Source organism: Pinus tabuliformis, chromosome 1_2 (genome assembly GCF_031772625.1).
Source record: "Pinus tabuliformis cultivar Carrire ecotype Pingquan chromosome 1_2, CPIR1, whole genome shotgun sequence".
In the NCBI taxonomy this organism is placed as follows: domain Eukaryota; kingdom Viridiplantae; phylum Streptophyta; class Pinopsida; order Pinales; family Pinaceae; genus Pinus; species Pinus tabuliformis.
In genome coordinates this window covers 11,402,583-11,424,000 of record NC_142298.1, presented here as the reverse complement: position 1 = coordinate 11,424,000, position 21,418 = coordinate 11,402,583, and positions in this window count along the sequence as shown.

Here is a 21,418-nt window from a genome sequence, read left to right as displayed (position 1 = left end):
CACCCATAGTATTGTAAGTGAAATCAACCCATGGTATTTATCCAGCCATGGAATTTACCTGTGGTATTGTAAAAAAGTAAAATTATAAGTAACAAGTCACATTTTGTAAAAGGACAGATAGTCTACCACAATGTAGTCTTTATAGTTATTATCTGTTTTAATAAAAAAAAGTTTCTTTATGGTTTTGTTATTGTGTGTTCTCCTATTTTCTTTTGGCATTTCAATTTGCAGATCTTGGGCCCCCCCCCCAAGATCTGGATCAGTGGTATCAGAGTGGTCTGCTCTTTCTTTGTTTTTCTTTGCATGTCCCCAATTAGGTTGGGATATAAGGAGTTAGGGCTCTAATTAGTCGAACTTTTGCAACACGAGCCTTGCAAATACTAACAAACTCTCATAGTGAAAGAGAAGAAAGATGAGGGGGCAGGAGATCCTTTCAAAATCTTGCTCAAAGAAGCCCTCAAGTGACAAAGGAATGCAATGATGGACAACTTTGCCCAGATCCTTCAACGACTACCCAAAGGCGATGCATCTACTTCCAAAAACTACTTTGGAGGCACCACACCCTTTAAGGTACAAGTTAACTTTAACATCCCTGCATTTGAAGGTGAAATAGTTGTAGACGTCATAGATAAATAGTTGAATCTGTTAGAAGGATCTTTTTCTGTTCATGATTTTTCTAGCCGGGAAAATATTACTTTTGCACTTCTCAAAGCCGCCCCCCATGTCAAGGATTGGTGGGAAACCTACTATGAGTAGAAGGACGAGAGGGAACCCTCATTGTTTTCAACTGCACCTAGTTGGAATTCGTTTCAGGATGCCATCAAGGAGAAGTACTACCCTAATACATGATATATATAACATCAAGGTGTAAATGTTAAATCCCTAATCATCAAGCTAACTATCATTCTCATCAACAACATATAACCTAATCGTCAAGTTAGTTGTGATATAAAAAAAACAAGTTAACCTATAATATACTCATTTGATCTAGGTGGATGTTGGTGGCGACCCTTCTATTCCTCTTGCACCCCACCAATGTCTCTTTCAGTCTTTCAGTTTCCTTAACTGTAGCACAGTTTATTATTTTTGGCATTTTTTGGGACCTGAAGTTCTAGAGCCATTTTAAGACCTGAAACAACGTTCTTTTGGGAAAACTAGGTCCAATATGGGCCATAGTCCTTAGATAGATCTTACTAATGAGGTATTATGCACATCAAACGAAGATTGTATGCCAAAGTTATGACCCCAAGAAGTTGATGTACCAATTTACCCAAACAAGGCCCATAGTTTGGTGCTTCATCTCCTAGGGTTAGATTTTTGGATGTTTAGGGTTTCCCATTGTTTCTCAATAATAAATAGGCATTTGAGCCTCATTGTAACATAGTTCAAAGGCATGTAGCTACGACATCTCTTCTTAGAGATAAGCTACCATCACCCGAGCTAGTCTTACTTCCATTATGTTTGTAACCATATTTCAGTGTTTGATATTAGTGAAATGAAGTGTTATTTCTGCTACATGTCTATATTTATGGTTATATCTATAATTTGTTGTGTTCCTGTTTAAACTTAGATCATTGTTTTCAGAGCGGTCTTCTCTTTCTCTATTTTACTTTGCATGTTTGCAACGAGGTCCGAATATAAGGAGTTTGGGCTTGAATTGGTCGAACCTTTGCAATACTAGCCTCACAAATCCCAATGACCTCCCATGGAATAAGAGAAGAACGATGAGGAGGCAGGAGATCCTTTCAAAATATTTCTTGAAGAAGACCTCGAGTGACAAAGGAATGCAATGATGGACAACTTTTCCTAGATACTTCAGTGGGTACCGAGAGGCTACACATCTACTTCCGAAAACTACTTTGGAAGCACCAGACCCTTTAAGGTACAAGTTAATTTTGACATCCCCATATTTGAAGGTCAAATAGATGTGGATGCCATAGATAAATGGTTAAATCTGCTCGAAGAATATTTTTCTGTTCATGAATTTTCTAACCGAGAAAATTTTTCTTTTGCACTTCTAAAAGCTGCCCCCCACGTCAAGGACTAGTGGGAAACCTACTGTGAGAAGAAGGATGAGAGGGATCCCTCACTGGTTTTAGCCGCTCCCACTTGGAATTTGTTTTGGGATGCCAACAAGGAGCAGTACTAGCCTCTCGAGAGCTATGATGATAAATACATAAAGTGGACCACGTTATGGCAGGGAAGGGACCAAGACATGCCGAAGTTTACCAATATTTTTTGTACCCTTCACACAAAGTTGGGTATCAAGGATTTTGAGTGGAATTCGGTATTCAAATATCACGTCTTCCTACACAGGTACATCCAGTATGAGATGGATTTCCTATACATATCTTCACTCATCATGACATGCCGATATGCTATCAAGATCAAGCAAAAGTTTAGACAGAATAAGTGACAATTTGGATCTGTGAATGTAAAGCAAGGGAAAGGTGCCCCCAAACCAAAGAACAAAGGAAAAAGGCAAGGCAAGGTGACCTAATACAACCCTTCGAAGCTACAAGAAAGGAACAACACCACGAAGTCAAAGAAGGACACAAGAAAGTGGTGTCAATTCCATAAGATCCCCACTCATAACACAAGTGAGCGTTGGGCGAAGCAATCACTAGTGATCGAGTTGAAGGCTTCAGAATTAGATGCATGTTCTGACTCTGAGTCATAACTCAACAAGAGGAATGAAAAAGGGAATCAGATTATGGATGTGGATCCCAACACCATTGTTGCTACCACCAAGATCTAGAATAATGAGCCCAAATATCCAAAGGAGGGAGAGTGTCTCTTCCACTCACAGATGTGGGTGAAGGGTTCATCGCTATAATTAAATTTTGATAGTGGAAACCAAAATAACCTCATTTTAGTAGAGGTCGTGAATCAATTGGGCCTACTGACCACACCACACCCATAGCCATACAATATCAGGTGACTTCACCAAGGACGAGTTCTCCAAGTCAGCCAACAATATCGCCTTCCCTACAACATCAAGCCCTTCACAAATGAGGTATTGTGTGATGTTTCTCCTCTTGATGTTTTTGATGTATTATTAGGACAACCATACTTGCGGAAGCAACATGTTGTATATGAGTCTAGACCTCGTTCTATTATTATTTCTTTGGGTAATACATTATAAAGGATACTAAAGGTAGCCCCACCTACCACCACCTCTTTGATCTCTACTAAGTAATCCAGTAAGATCATCTCCTAGACTAGGAAATTTATTTTCTTTCTATTTCACTCGCAATGTAAGGGGAAGAGCGTAGCCATATCCATGGCCCCCAGGAAGGGTTCTTCCATGTAGCAGAAGAAGGTGGATACAGTCATGAAAGAATACAGAGACATGTTCTCCTCACCACAAGGGTACCATTGCACTGTCAGGTCAAGCATTCATTTGATCTGAATCTCGAAGAACCTCTACCCAATGGGCCAATATATCATCACTCCATTGTGGAAAATGTGAAGTACAAGCAACGGCATGATCAAAATTGGGTGCCACATAAGTTTTAGGTGGGCGACAAAGTTTTGTTGCATTTGTAGAAAGAACACCTTACTGGAGCCCATCAGAAGCTCAAACAACTCTGATATGGTCCTTACACCATTACCAAGGTTGTGGGAGACAATTATTTTGAGATCAGTATTCCCCTATTCCTTGGACTACACCTAGTGTTCAATGTGGACCACCTTCATCCATACTTCCCACCATTACTTAAGACATCAAACATTGCAGAACAACTCACACCAACAGAGTTAAACCCAAACCACATGGAACAAGACACATCTAATCAGATTATGGAAACATAGCTCATGAACACTTGTTAGTAGAAGATCCAACTATATTGGGTTGTAAAAGTTGGGCAACTCCTGCACCAAGGCAAGTGGCTCAGTAGGGACCAAGTTCAAGAGAAATATCCCCATCTCATGGAGGCACTCCACGTAGTGGGGACCATTGCTTTCTAAAGGGGGAGGACTGATCTAGGTGGATGTTGGTGGCCACCTGCCTATTCCACTTAGACCCCACCACTATCTATTTCAGTTTCCTTAATTGTAGCACAAATTACTATTTTTGGAAATTTTTTAGGTCCTAAAATTTCAAAGTTGTTTTGAGGCCCTAAATGACGTTTTTTGGGAAAACCAAGGCCAACATGAGTTGTGGACCAATGTTGGCCACTTGAAAGTTGTAGTCCTCTCATAGATATTTCTAACGATGTATTATGTGCATCAAACAGAGATCGGATGCCAAAGTTACGAACCCGGGAAGTTGATGTATAAATTTACCCAAATTGGGCACGTAGTTTGGCACTTCATCTCCTAGGGTTAGGGTTTTGGATATTTATGGTTTCCCATTATTTATCAATAATAAATAGGCCTTTGAACCTCATTGTAACACAATTCAAAGGCATGTAGATTCCACATCTCTTCTAAGAGATAAGGTACCATCACCCGAGCTACTCTTACTTCAATTTTGTTAGTAAGCATATTTCAGTATTCAATATAAATGAAATGAAGTGTTATTTCTGCTGCATCTCTGTATTTATGGTTATATCTGTATTTTTTTGCGTTCCTATTTAAATTCAAATCATCATAACATAGTCATGAGGTTATCGAATATAAAACAACAATAACAATGCATACAACTAGAGGTTACTCTCATTCTTGACTATCTGACACATGTGCATATAACTACGCTAATCAACTAACGTCTATCATGAATCTAACCATAACATCAAAATACATGTACATAACCCTAATGCATATAAACCCAATGCATATAACAATCATTGAACTACGTTCCTTCATGCCAAACATACAATACTTGTATGACAATCTACTCTTACTTCAAAGTCCAATGCTGCAACCTCATTATGATGCTCTACGTCTCCTTCTCTCTCTCAACCAACACATTAGCATCATAAAAAACCAATATCACCCTCATGACCTAAATTGCATGCCATGACTTCACAAGGCATGCTTGACCTACTATTCATGCATAACTATAACCAAGACCATACATGCATGACCACAACCATTACTCCATTGTACACATTGCTTCATGCAACTATCAACCTTCATAAGTAATGCGTAATCAACTACACAAACACATAATTGCATATAGTCTAGGATAAGCGATCAATTCTTGTAATCAACCTATAAGACTGATGCGTGTAATCAAATAAGCAAGAATAAACCCAACATACAAGGATGCAATCAAGTTGCATATACTCATGTAATGAGTCATATACTCTTGATGATGCATTCCATAAAATCAACATCAAGTTCCTCATGACAACCTTACTACAACCATGATCAACCATTATGCAATGCAACAAGCACATGGAATTCAACTGTAAGAGACATACAAGCAGCTGACATGCATGCATGACCAACACTTTCACCTAAGGGCAGCGCAACCACGCTCTGATACCAATCTGTAACACCCCCTCCCAGTTCTACCGAAAGTAACCATGCCAACTAGGGTAAACATGAGGAGAGATGCTAGTATGATTAGATTCGACCTCCTATGTCACCTTAAGGAAGTGGAATCAACATAACATCACATACAGTCATCCAATATCATCAACATAACCCTCAGGAGACATGTCATCCACTCACACAGCATGTCCTTGGGTCCCACTATTATTCTGTAGTTCTTAGGCCATAGTCACTCTCATGTTATGGGCAAGGGAGTGACCAGAAACCCAAATTCGCTCTCACAGGTCTGCCTGCCAGTCACTTTGAGAAAAAATTACTAGTTTTGTGCGAGCGACCCTAGAATTTAGCCACTTTCTAGCCCATAATCCTGGCCTCTACCCAGAACTTGTTGTAACTTCTAGAATACATTACAAAAATCATAACAATGTTGATCTATCAAGAATCACCCTTAGGACTAGGCTTGAGCATCCCCAACTGGGACTGACATTCTGTCAAACACTTGGCATCAATGCAACCTATAGGTCTAGGATACAAGACAGAGCATAAATGACTAAAACAACTTATGAAACATAACCAGAAGGATCACCTCCTTCTCCATTGAACTACTACATCATCAATTAGGTATTGCATCCATCCATTTAATAGTTACAAGTAAATATGTGAAATAGCCATGACATAAACCAGTCATTCAAACATGTTTATAACCAACATAAAACCATATCAATATCAAAGATATGACGACCATTAAATCCACATATATAAATTAGTGCAAAAGTAAGAGAACTTAGCTTTTATTAATCATAAGCAAATTTGACTAGGTTGGGGACTTCCATGTACCACCCCACCATAGATTTGGCTGAATCAAATCTCTCTTTCAGCTAGCCACCCCTGTGCCATATTCCAAGCATGAATATGGGATCTCATAGAAAAACCAATCCACTAACAACCAAGGGAATAGAGAGGTTAAACCACCTCCATCCTCATCAAACTGTGATCACACCAAAATTAGTGCTCCGATCACAACCGAACCGAGCTTGGAATGCCATCCAAAATCCATCACTATCCTTGAGGATTTTTCCATCTCTTGGTCTCTTAGGATTTACGCAATCTTAACCTGGATCACTAGGCCCTAAACTGAGATTGCTCCCTTAGGCTTTACCATGTATCCTACCAAAATCAGTCAAGGGATTCCTAAGCCTTTGGGAATGAACCTTGAGACCACCTCTGCCCCGGATTCTGAAATCCATCCCGCAATTCCAAAGCTCAAAAACTGAAATAACATCCCAACATACCATGTCATTCAGAAAAAGGCTAGGCTAGGCTGAAATCCATTGTCATAATCTAACAAAACCATCCAACTGACATTAAGAGAACCATACACAAACATACAAAGCCATGCATGTCGAAACTAGCTAGGAAATCACACATGCGAAAGGTTACCTTCAAGTATTCCTACTGAAGCTACCTGATCCTTCTCTTCCTTCCTTGATCCTTGCTTTCATTCCTTTCCATTTTCTTGCTTTTCCTTCCTTGATCCAAAGCTAGAGTGCTCCAAGAAAACTCTAAGTGACCAATAGTGGGAGAGAGAGAGAGAATAATGAGAGAGCTCCAAACTTTCTTGACCAAGAGATTGCCTCAGAAGCATTTTTATTAATGAGGCCTCTATTTTCTTCATTTTCCATTATTTTCCTTCAATTTCCTCCTCACATGAAACCTGTGACCTTTCGCCTCCTTTTTCTCCTAATTTCCATTATTTTCATAAATAATTGTGCCAAAAATGCCTTTTTTCCTTTTAATGCCTTTGCCTTTGCCTTAGCCAAAACACACATCCAATGATACCCACTAGGATATCTTTTCCCAACATTCAGCTTCGAATGCGTGTCCCTTACCCATGGTCTTATTTTTCCTTTATTTACTTTATTACATGGAATTTTCACCAGGGCTGTTACACAAACCCTACTCGTAAAGAAGGTTATCACAGATTTAGCGCATGCAATGCAAAGTGCAATATAGATAATCCTAGGAAACACATACAAGAAGCCAAAAAAAACAATAACAAAACAAGGTATATTCGATATGTTTCGATGAAAAATAAATTTCAAGTAGCTACAAAATCATGTTAATTTACATAGCCCAGAAATTATTAGTGAATTCATAGGATTAGAACTTAGAATTGAAACACTATTCGCGTAAGTATATGACATATAGTCCTACATGAATATATAATCTAATTAATATTTTTGAAACCAATAAAATCAGAAGGTGAAAATAACCTTAACATAAAAGAGTACTCGGTTGTATTAGTAATGATGGTCATAGGGGTTAAAACTCTACATAACAAGAAATAATCAATATGTCAATTACATATGATTATATACAAGTATATACAATGAAAGGTCCAAACCATTTACAAAAATCGAGGTACAATAGATCTATAAAGTGATTTTTGTGATTTCATTATAGCACAGAGTTCTTTTGCAACCCCACAACAATTCGTACATAGCTAAATATGCTCTATCAACTGAGGAATGTAAATTTTAACAAGTGCTGCATGCAGCCAGTAGTCCCTACCTATATAACCAAAAAACCGAAAAATTAGCAAGTTATCTGAAAAGAAATTCTCCTAGGGTTGGGGTTGACCCATTGTGTATTACAGCTGTTGCAAGTGTGTGACAATTGTTGCCACTCATATTTAGTTATAACATTAAAAACACTTTAAAAATAATATTATTAATATTATATAATATTTATAATTAAAATTAGCCAATATATATATTCATTTTAATTTTTTATTATAATATAAAATATTTTTGTTTTATTTTATTTAAAAAAATAAGTATTTCAATTAGAAATTGAACACATAAAATTTTACATCTCCCTAATATTATGAAAGTCTCATATCAACGACAATTTTCAAAAAAGCTATTTGGGGTTCTTGTTTACATTATTTTCTTATACACATTATTAAATAGATATGTTGACATACTTTATAATAATTTCAAAAATCAAAATATTATTATGATTTATTTGAATTTCTGGTCGGAGAACCCACAGTAATGGAGTTTTTACACCAACGTTTCGAATCCCAAATGGGATCCATCATCAGGGAAAAAAGAAAGATGAAGAGAAAGATGATAAAAAGAAGAGCCAGAGGGAGGAAATAAATACTCATGAGGGCAGAATAATAGAGGCAAAGCACAGGTCGGCTGGAAATAAATGATGAAAACTAATTTTAATTTTAATTTTATTTATTGATTTTGCTTTTAATAAATTAATCTTATTTATTTAATAACTTTTTAAGATAATCTTGAAAAAATATATATAATTACCTAGATACTAATATATATAATGATAATAATATCAAAAAAATTTTAAAGAAAAAACTTGAAACCCTAAAGTAATAACATCTAAAAACCAGAATATAAATTTTAATATTTTAATATTTAAATCATAAACCTAATACTATAATATTTATATAACCTAAAGACAAAACTAAAAACTTTTCATCTAAATATTTATTTAACTAACCTAAGGACTCTACACACATTCATATAAATATATTTATATTTTTATATTATATAAATATATTTATATATTTATATATTAGAATTAATAATAATTAAGCCTACAACTTCCTAAAAATATATTTAGAGCTAATAGTAATCAAGCCTAAAGCCTATATCAATTTCTAAAGACCAAAGTAAATATTTTAATCTCTTAAAACTATATATACAATTATTATCTAAAACTAATGTAAATATATTAATATTAATAAACAGATTCTATAAGTTAATGACTCTATCTAACAAAATAATATAATTTAATGACACTATGTGACAAAATAATATTAATATATAAGACAAATAACTTAATAATAATAATATGGTTAAAAGACTTTAATATTAATATAGATATGACTATATAACCTAAGAAATTTTTTAACCTGATCACTATATGACTTAAAATATTTTTATTAAATGTCCTAAAGTCTAAATAGCTTAATATATGAAAAATTAATAAAAACCTAGCCACAATCTAAATAAATTCAAATTAATACAAATTAATAAAACCTAAATTCTATATTAATTCAATATTAAACTTAGAACATGCATTAATGCCTAAATATTAAAATCAACAATTGAGGATATATTAATAATTAGGGTTATAATATAAATAACCTAAAGACAATATTCCTATGAAAGTCAAAACACTTGTTAATGTCTATAATATTATTTGTATCTACTATGAAAACTTATGTTAATATCTAACTTGATAACTATCTTACCTCCTAGACACCATTACCTGTTGGACAACTTACCTGGGGCCGGGCTGACGATTCTTGATTTCACTGATCAGGGGAAGCCAGCTTCCGCTAATCTCCAATCCGCTCTCTGTTCAAATTACAAGGATGCTTCAAGATTTCGAGGGCTTCTCTGATTTTCCGTTTCTGATGCTGCTCTTCTCTTGCGATGATTGAGGCGTTTTCTAGGCAGATGTGGTGTTTCGTCTTCGAGGAGTGTTCTGCCAAGGCTGAGGTACGAGATCTTCCATTCCTGATATCAGCACCATGTTCTTTCAGTCTTGTCTAGAGGGAGCGACCAGTTTCACCTATGTAGCTTTTCCCACACGAACAGTCTATTTTGTAGACTCCTTTGAGCTGCAGTTTATCAATATCATCCTTAACTGATTTTAAACTTTGTCTGATGGTACCGGGAGCTGAGAATTGCGTTAGGATGTTTCTCTTTCTTAGGATCTTTGCCATTTTATCTGTGACCCCATGGATATAGGGCAGAAAAACCCTACCATCATGAAAAACCCTATATCCATGGGGTCACAGATAAAATGGCAAAGATCCTAAGAAAGAGAAACATCCTAACGCAATTCTCAGCTCCCGGTACCATCAGACAAAGTTTAAAATCAGTTAAGGATGATATTGATAAACTGCAGCTCAAAGGAGTCTACAAAATAGACTGTTCGTGTGGGAAAAGCTACATAGGTGAAACTGGTCGCTCCCTCCAGACAAGACTGAAAGAACATGGTGCTGATATCAGGAATGGAAGATCTCGTACCTCAGCCTTGGCAGAACACTCCTCGAAGACGAAACACCACATCTGCCTAGAAAACGCCTCAATCATCGCAAGAGAAGAGCAGCATCAGAAACGGAAAATCAGAGAAGCCCTCGAAATCTTGAAGCATCCTTGTAATTTGAACAGAGACAGCGGATTGGAGATTAGCGGAAGCTGGCTTCCCCTGATCAGTGAAATCAAGAATCGTCAGCCCGGCCCCAGGTAAGTTGTCCAACAGGTAATGGTGTCTAGGAGGTAAGATAGTTATCAAGTTAGATATTAACATAAGTTTTCATAGTAGATACAAATAATATTATAGACATTAACAAGTGTTTTGACTTTCATAGGAATATTGTCTTTAGGTTATTTATATTATAACCCTAATTATTAATATATCCTCAATTGTTGATTTTAATATTTAGGCATTAATGCATGTTCTAAGTATAGTCTAGTCTTTAATATTGAATTAATATAGAATTTAGGTTTTATTAATTTGTATTAATTTGAATTTATTTAGATTGTGGCTAGGTTTTTATTAATTTTTCATATATTAAGCTATTTAGACTTTAGGACATTTAATAAAAATATTTTAAGTCATATAGTGATCAGGTTAAAAAATTTCTTAGGTTATATAGTCATATCTATATTAATATTAAAGTCTTTTAACCATATTATTATTATTAAGTTATTTGTCTTATATATTAATATTATTTTGTCACATAGTGTCATTAAATTATATTATTTTGTTAGATAGAGTCATTAACTTATAGAATCTGTTTATTAATATTAATATATTTACATTAGTTTTAGATAATAATTGTATATATAGTTTTAAGAGATTAAAATATTTACTTTGGTCTTTAGAAATTGATATAGGCTTTAGGCTTGATTACTATTAGCTCTAAATATATTTTTAGGAAGTTGTAGGCTTAATTATTATTAATTCTAATATATAAATATATAAATATATTTATATAATATAAAAATATAAATATATTTATATGAATGTGTGTAGAGTCCTTAGGTTAGTTAAATAAATATTTAGATGAAAAGTTTTTAGTTTTGTCTTTAGGTTATATAAATATTATAGTATTAGGTTTATGATTTAAATATTAAAATATTAAAATTTATATTCTGGTTTTTAGATGTTATTACTTTAGGGTTTCAAGTTTTTTCTTTAAATTTTTTTTGATATTATTATCATTATATATATTAGTATCTAGGTAATTATATATATTTTTTCAAGATTATCTTAAAAAGTTATTAAATAAATAAGATTAATTTATTAAAAGCAAAATCAATAAATAAAATTAAAATTAAAATTAGTTTTCATCATTTATTTCCAGCCGACCTGTGCTTTGCCTCTATTATTCTGCCCTCATGAGTATTTATTTCCTCCCTCTGGCTCTTCTTTTTATCATCTTTCTCTTCATCTTTCTTTTTTCCCTGATGATGGATCCCATTTGGGATTCGAAACGTTGGTGTAAAAACTCCATTACTGTGGGTTCTCCGACCAGAAATTCAAATAACACAAACCACAGATCTCTGAAATCCATTATGATTTATGTTTTATTATTTATATTAATTTTAAATTAATTATAAAACTTATAGCATTTTTAAACTGTAATTAACAAAGTTAAATAAATATGAGTAAAATCAAGGATTTCACTTAGCTTATGCTCATCGTATTTTCGAAACCTTTCAAAATTTACAATACAAAATCAAGTTACAAAATCAAGTTCCACCAACTACGTGTAATTGTGATTGTTGTCGTTGTCCAATATTGTTGCTGGGTTGAAATCACATTTTATTGAGTTAATAGTAAGAAAATTGGTGATAACATGTGTAGCAGGAACCCTATGAATGAGGGAATGTCTAACAAAAGCACGATATCGACATGTGAGCTTAGCTAAGCATGTGTGTCTGCGGCCCGTGTCATGGTGACCCGATAGGATTGGAATGTCTGCAACTGGAGGAGTAATATCTTACCTGTGTTAGAAGGGCATCAAGAAAAACCAAACACATAGTTAGTATGTCAGAAGACCACAGGATGAAACTAATCCTGTCATTGCTTCCTTTTTCAGCATGGTTCGTGTTTATGTTTGGTTGGATTGCGAGCTGACCGCTGGCCTCGGCACACAACCAACTTACTCATAGTAGAGCAATCTGCTTGGCCAAAACGTTGTGCAGTAAGGAAAACAAATTCACTAGCTACCCTAACTACCCCAAGAGAAACGTCCTCATGCTTCTATATTTTATCGGTTTGATAATCGAATATTTGGGGAATATCTTATCGTTTGATTATCTAATATTTGGGGAATATTTTATCCGTTTGATTGCCTAATATTTGGTGAATATCTTATCTATGTGATTGCCTAATATTTAGAGAATATCTTATAGATTTAAAGAATTATCACTTAACAAGCTTAACAAGTGAACAAAGTAATTTTGTTTGGCAACAGTTCAATAGTTTATTTTTAATATGGTTTTTAATAATTAATTTTGTATTTTTGTGATATAATTTGGCTAGTATATTTATCTAATACAGGTTCCTTACCACTCTAATTTTCAAATATTTAATATATATTTTTCTAAACTCATGTATAAATCTAAAGATTTAAATTTAAATAATCCTCATAGACAACACCTCATTTTCATAATTAATAAATTCAATATTATGTAAAACCATTTTAGAATTCTGATTTACAATATATTAAATTAAAAAACCACGGCTTTTGCTTCACTCCTACGCAATTGAATAATGATTTCAGTACAACACATTCATACACCAACTCTGATGCAATGCGAATACATTCATACAAGGTGTTCTACGTGGAGATGTATAATTAATTCAAGAGAAGCGATATATCTATTCTCAGCATCAAAAGCAAAACAAAAAATCTATTCCTAGCATAAGTGTCTGTTTTTTACCACTCCCTTAACTCTAATCTCAATCTCTTTATTTTCTTTTTATTTTGGGAATACGCATTACATTTCAGTCCTTAGTAGCAAATTAAATATAAACCAAAGAAACGGGGTTTAATGGCAGTCTACTGAAAGTATTTAGGATTGAGTCTTACCGTGGGTTTTACAGGGGAAATGGCCTTTGGAAATGAGCATATCTGAGTGATAATATATTATATACGATGCAGCGGACTGAGTCCACAACGAGATGAGAGGAACATTGAATTTCTTGGCAATGAGCACCATCCATGGCAGAAACGAATCTGCAATGATGCGGGAAATTTGATTGTCCTCCTGTTTGTTCAGCGTCTCGATTACTTCGTCCACTGGCTGCATCATTGTATTGAGAGTAAACTGTAAAAATCCTTCGTTGTACAAAGACCTATCAAAATCCATGGCCAAGTTATTTGAAATCTCTGCACAGCGAATGTCTAAAGCAGTTGTTTGAACAACATTGTTGATGTATGCTTGCGAATCAGATGAAGAACATGGTAACATATTGGACTATGAGCATTAACCATTAAACTTACCTCACTTGGAGCGATTCTCACAGTCAATCATGTGTTTTTTGCAGCGATTCTCACGCATGTCTTTTCTGCTCTCAGTGCTTGCCTTGTCTTCTGTGGTGCAGGCGCAGATGAAAGGAGTCTCCATTTCTGCCACTCCTCCATTGCTGCCACTCCTGCCATTGCAGACTTCGGCTCTGAAATAAGGATGGAAAATAATACATTCAAACATTGTAATTATAGTCATAATAGAAATATTATTTTCTTAACTGTCTTCAAAAAACGAATGTAACCATTACCAGCCAGGATTTGAAATTCACCACCCTCGGCGACATATACAAACATGAAACCCCGGTTGACATGCCGGTATAAAAACAGAAAGTTTATAAAGACCGGAGGACCGCATAGAAAACCTTAACTATCACAAGTGTTTACAGTTTTCGAAAAAGCTTAAGCAAAAGCTTGTGATATTACAGACTCGACAAAATAAATCATACAGCGAGCTCCCTATGGAGCTGAAGCGCTCACCTCATAAACCAAGCAAGGAACCATGCACAATGTAAATACCCAGAAAGCATATGGGCCTGTTTTATTCGCGTTCAGGGAGCCGAACAACGGTCTCATCCAGTTCCTCGCCCGATGCTTTGCCTTTGAAAAAACCCTCCACCCCAACTGGGAGGAGAAACAGAGGTTAAAAACCATAACACAACAAATAAGAACAAAAGAGAAACCTTAATGATGCCTCCACCCCAACTGGGAGGAGAAACAGAGGTTAAAAACCATAACACAACAAATAAGAACAAAAGAGAAACCTTAATGATGACATTCTGCAAGATATACCTGGTTTAACTCCGTTGAAGAACCTGATCGCGGACGAAATCCGTGCCATGAGCACCACGAAACCCCAACATATGTCAGGAGAAGCCGAGTGTTTAGATAACCAACAGCGACCACCGTAACCGGAAACCTTCCTCCGCAGATGGTAAAGACTAATTTCATATTGTGTTTGGGGGCAAGAAATTGAGAGGCAGCGGTAGCCAGCTTACCTGAGAGGTGGCAGACGGTGGTAGCCAGCTGCCTGAGAGGTGAGAGGTGGCAGCTATATAATAAACTTTGCATGCGCCTAAGTTTCATGTTTGTCACCACAATTTTCCAGACTTTGGTTAAAATATAACTTGTCACCACATTTTTGCATTGGTATATGCAAAGCCTGCAATAAGAGGTCCTTTTTTGCCCAGCCAAAAACCTTGGTTAAAATTTTGATAGACGAAAATTGTCATTCTAAAACATTGGTTAAACGATGATAACGCAAAAAAAACATGGTCAACGAATGGATTAATAGGCGGTCAATGATCTATCGATCGCTATAGTCCCAGGTAGGGCAGGGACTAATAAAGGAAAAAACAAATAAACATTATATTCTATCAAGTCGATCAATAAGCCACGAAAACCCTTTGTCTATACATTGGTATTAAACACCTAAGAACCCTAGTTGGAATCCAAAGATTTTGAGTAAATAGTGTAAAGAAAAATATTATATAGAAAGAAAATTCCTCAATTCTAGTTCTTACAACTACTCATAACCTAGAATCGAAAACTTTCGTAGAAACCATTAAAATGACAAGAAGCTGTAATATAACTTTCTGACCTGGAGAATGCATACAGAAGAGGGAAAATTATTCCAACATGAACTAGGAAAGGAAAACACTTAGATTTCATTTAACCAGTAGATGCGGAAACAAAAAAGTTGCGTGCCTAAAAAGGGTGAAGAGGTAAACAAGTGTTTTGAAGAAGTACAAGCGAAAATAAACCTATTCAAAAGAATTGGTGCAATTGTGGAAACTATAAGGAAAGCTTCAATACCTACGATTTCTTCGCCATTATTACTCCACCAAGTACATACAAACAAACCCAAAAGGGGTCATCACCATTAAACATTTTCTAGGGTTGCATAACCATATGTGCTTGAATAGAAAAAAATTAATAATCAATTCAAATGTCCAAATATGAACTGTAACACTGAGCCACAAATAAATAAAGAAGAAAAAAAAAACTAACTCTATTGTTTTAATAATAGATTTAACAGTGGAAGCGACATACAACCTTACTAATTCCATACTAGGGTTTACCCATACTTGGAGTCTCTAAGACAAAACAGGTTGAATGATAATGCAAGATGCGACTTAATTTAATAACTCCTATACAATATGCCTTTATATTCCTTTTGTGGCTAATTCTAATCAACAAAATTTCGACAATAGATGGGGAATGAGATTGGATTTTTACCCGTAGGGAAGTGGCAGAGGATGTGCAACCTCTAACAAAACCACATGAAATACCCCAAACCATCCACAACAAAACTAAATTGTTTGTGATGGAAAAGAGGAGAACAATAATGAACAATATAAAGGGATGAGTTTCATATTTCAAATAAATGGAAATATAAAATGTAACCGAGTGTATCCATAGAAAAAAAGGGAAAATGCTGCCAAGTTCAAAGAATACCTACCATTTCAGGAAATAAAAAGGGGCACGCCTCCACCTGGAACCGATAACGAATTACTGGGGGCGACATCAATCCTTACAAGATGACAAGAAGGGGTGACATCAAACCTTGTAAGATGACAAAAGAATAACTCGTCAATCCTTAACTCAGAACGTAGTTAATAATCTGTTAACGGGGAGCATTGTGTCATTAACCTCACCAATTTAGACTAAGAAAGAACAAATTCCACAAAAAAGGACAAATTCAACCAGGGAAAAAAAACTTCTTGGGTATCCTGTAAGTACAAGTTTTGTAGCAAAATCTCACCAGGTGGAGAGGAAACTGGTGCCATGGGTTGAACCCAACAAGTGTAAGAAGCCCTCCGTGTAAGAAGCCCTCCTTCCCTAAAGTGGCGCTCTACAATGTGACCAAAGACTGAACATGGTAGAAAATGTCAAGGAACAAAAGTTAGGTTTATTTGAAAACCCTAAATAATTTCCAACCATTGGATGCAACCAACTTTCTACCATTGTTACATGGAATCAAGTGTGGAAAGGCACGAGACGAGCATGTGACGGCTAAAGGGAGCACCAAATAAAAACCACCAAATATACCCATAGTTTAGAGAAAAGGTACTATAACACATTCAACCCTAAAATAAACCAAAATTACTCCCTTAGCATCATCTGTGCGATAAGTTCGTAGGGTCACGATAAGTTATAACCACTGTCGGTATTCCACAAAATACCTTAACATAATGTATAACTAATATGTTTTATTTCAAATTCATCATTTAGTTAAACCCTTAGGAAAGGAAAATAATATGACAACATATGTGCTATAGCTAATGATATGCCTCGGAAATACAATTTAGTTAAGGTGAAGTATCAAATAAAATGATACAATGGAGTTACTTAGGCATGGATGAAGTAGCAAAGAATATATATATATATATATATATATATATATATATATATATATATATATATATATATATATAAAAGTAAACCACCATCATATATATATATATATATATATATATATATATAAAAGTAAGTAAACCATTATCATTTCAAATTTGGAAACTATCCTATGGGGTAAGAATATATATATACATACTTATACATACTTAACAAAAAGGATCATCTCTTTTTTTTTTAGAATTGGGAGACATGAAATAACCTCATTCAATAGATAATGTTGACATCTTGAAAAATGGATGAAATAAGAGAAAAGGGACAATGCTTCAATTATGATAGAAATTACAATAAGGGTCATAAAATCCATGAGGATAAATTGTTCTACATATATTGTGAAGAGGAAGAAGAGTAAAGAATTGGAACTATCACAAGATATACAGCTAAAACAAGTTACTCCAAGAATAACTTGTTATTAGTTGGCCATAATCATTACTCCATGAGCTCTCATGGTAGTACTGTATATAAAAATAAAAAGGTAATTGTGTTGGTTGATTCAAGTAGTACCCGTAGCTTCATCAATTACAAATTTAAAAAAATTCTGAATTGCTTTCTATTTCTAGCACCAAAATGTCAAGCAATGATTGTAGATGAAGGTAACATAAATTGTTTAGGGAACTGTTATAATATTAAGCTGAATATGGGGGAGTATTAATTGTATAGTCCCATGATTTGAATTCAAATGGGTGGTGTTGATATTGTTTTACAAGTCTAATGGTTATAATCATTGGGAATCATGGTCCTTAATTTTCATGAGATTTTCCTCAAAAGGAAATGAAATTGAACTTAGAGGTATCCAAGGGAAACCCTCTAAAGTCACAACCTCTAATAGCATGATGAATTACTTAAAAATGCACATTGTGGTGTAATTCCACAATTATTTTCATATATGTTCAAACATCTATATCCTCTATTCAATTGGATCTCTAAAAAGTAATAAACAATTATTCCAAGGTATTTGGAGAGATGCCTAAGGCACTTCCACCTACTTGAGATCATGACCATCCCATTGATTCACAACATGGAAAGGTATCACATAAAATTGGGCCTTATAATTATTCATATCTATATAAAAGTGAGATTGAGTGTACGTTCAAGAAATGTTAGAGGCCAACATCATTCAACCTAGAAAAGGTTATTTCCCTTCCCTATTGACGATGGTTATGAAAAAGGATGGTTCATGAAGTATATGTCCAAATCATAGACTACTTAACAAAATGACAATCAAAGATAAGTTTTCTATTCATGCCATTGATGAATTATCTGACAAATTGCATGGAAAAAATGTATTTACTAAGTTGGATCTCAATTCAATATATCATGAAATCGGAATGAGGAGTACATGAAGGTCAAATTATGAGTTTTTTCTTATGCCATTTAGACATACTAATGCACCTTCAACATTTCAAAGCTTGATGACGTATCTTTTCAAACCCTTAGAAAATATGTGTGAGTGTTTGTTGATGACATACTAATGTACAACAAATCTTGGGTAGAAAATATACAACATGTTCATAGGGTGTTAACGTTACTATAAGAGAAACAACCATAAGAAAATCCTTCCAAGTGTGTGTGTTCGATTCAAGAGGTGGAATATTTGAGTCATAATATATCTCATGAAAGTGTCAATGTAAAATCTGAAAAAAATCAAAGCTATGAGGTAATGGTTGATCCCCAAGACCTTAAAGAAACTCAAAGGATTCTTATATTAACAAGATATTATGAAAAGTTAATCCTTAGTTTGACATTGTTTGACCTTGGTTGATTAGAGGTAAAACCATGGATGTCAATGTTGTTCATGTTGACCATTCTTGACCATAGTTTAACCATGTTAATAATGGTTGAACATGGTTGACTGCGAACAACTATAGTTGGGCATGATGCCTATAAGTGACTATGGGCATGTTAAACATAGTTGGATGGAATGACATATTAAATATGGTTAACCATATTAATCATATTTAAAATATATAAATACAAATTTAATATAATATTAATGTGTGAATATATAGAGATCTATTATTAATATATACATTTATATAATATATTATTGTATAGAATAATATAATATAGTTAATGTGTTAACCTATTATTAATAATATGTTATTGTATTAATGTGTTCTTGTATTCATAGTTACATAAACGTAGAGTATGCTTACACATCATTAAGTAAATATGGGATTTAATTCCCTTCTAGTTACAGGTCCAAATCATGTAAATACCTTTGTAATGATTTAACTTCTTCCCAATTCTCAATTCTGCAAAGAAAAAGAACAGAAACCTTTGATAAAGGAATACACAAATTACCATCGAAAACGATCATCATACGCAGGCATTCATGTTAAACCAGACACCCTACCTTCCATTACTTTAATTGTAGTGCCGTGGAAACAAGGAATCCCGCGTTTGAATAAAAGTCAAAATCAGCGAGCGGATAATAAAATCAAGAAGCTGTTCTATCAGCTTCATCAATTTTCTGCAAATTGAAAAGCATAAAAAAAAGCGTGTCTGGAATCCCGCGTTTGAATAAAAGTCAAAATCAGCGAAGGGAAAAAATAGAAAACCTCGGCAGGCGGATAATAAAATCAAGAAGCTGTTCTATCAGCTTCATCAATTTTCTGCAAATTGAAAAGCACAAAAAAAAGCGTGTCCCTTTTTCTCACGGAAATTTGATATGAAAAGTGTCGCTCCATCCATTCCCTGTTGAAAGGTAAGCATAGACCTATATGAAATAATGCCAAAAAAGCTTTGTCCGTTCTCCTAATATGACAAAATGACATTTAAGTTGAAGTCGACATTGAACCCCACGGAAGAGATATTTTTATGCGTGTTTTGTTTCGCCGGTAAACTCCCAAAAACCCCGCAAATCGAAACCTGCAAAATCAAAAACCTTAAAATAAAACTAATACGAGTTTAGGTAATAACCTTAAAATAAAACTAATACGAGTTTAGGTAATAGGAAAAGGAGTTATCTATATTGCGACTTTTCGGAGAAAACTAATACGAATTTAGGTAATAGGAAAAGAAGTTATCTATATTGCGACTTTTCGGAGATCGATGTGACATGTAACATTGTGAGAGCAAAGTGGGAAGCTGCCGTCCTCTCAGTACAAAGGCGTTGTTCCTTAGGGCAACGGCAGCTGGAAAATATTGCACTTCATTAATACCCCGGAAACTGGCAAACTCTTGGTCTGTGGTGGGTCGGTCGTAAACATGTATATACATCGACTCCTTTGACTGTCAATCCCAAGAAGCGGAAGAGAGGCCTTTGTCCTCTGAATCACTGTTCTCTCACAATTTTTTAGCGGTGAATTTGAAATGTAGACAAAAAATTCAGCATGTTAAGACCGGTTGTTGTGGTTGTTGTTATGAACCACATGCAGTGATGGTTCAACGTGGAACGGGTTACTCGAGTTCCTATGGAATCGAAACGATGCATTAAATTCGATATCGGTATGATGTCTTAGTTTTAAGGTTTTCCTTCTTATATATGTTTTGTGGTTGGAATTTGTTTCAAGTTTTAGTTATACAATAAGATTTACAATGTTTTGACAGGTAAATATTTAAGATTTTTAACTATATATATATATGTATAATTTGATTTTTTTTTAACAGTATACATATTTTATAGATATAATTATAGGTGTTTATAGGTATTTTTAGTTTGGGTAAAATTTTTAGAATTTTAGTTTAATTATTATTAATTATTAAGATTTATTTTAAAAGTAATAATGTAATTTTTGTTTTTTTAGTTAATTAATTTATGAAATACAACGTCATAAGAATATGAGTTATGGATTTTGGACATGTGGTATTAGTAAGCCATAGTATTGGTACATACTATTGTAATAAAAGTTATTTGCAAGTTAAAAATTTTCATCCTAAAATAAAAGTGAATTTCTATGGTTAACAATTTCACTGTGTTTTTTTAAATATATATGTTTAACTAATATATTAATTATTTTTTTGTAATTAATA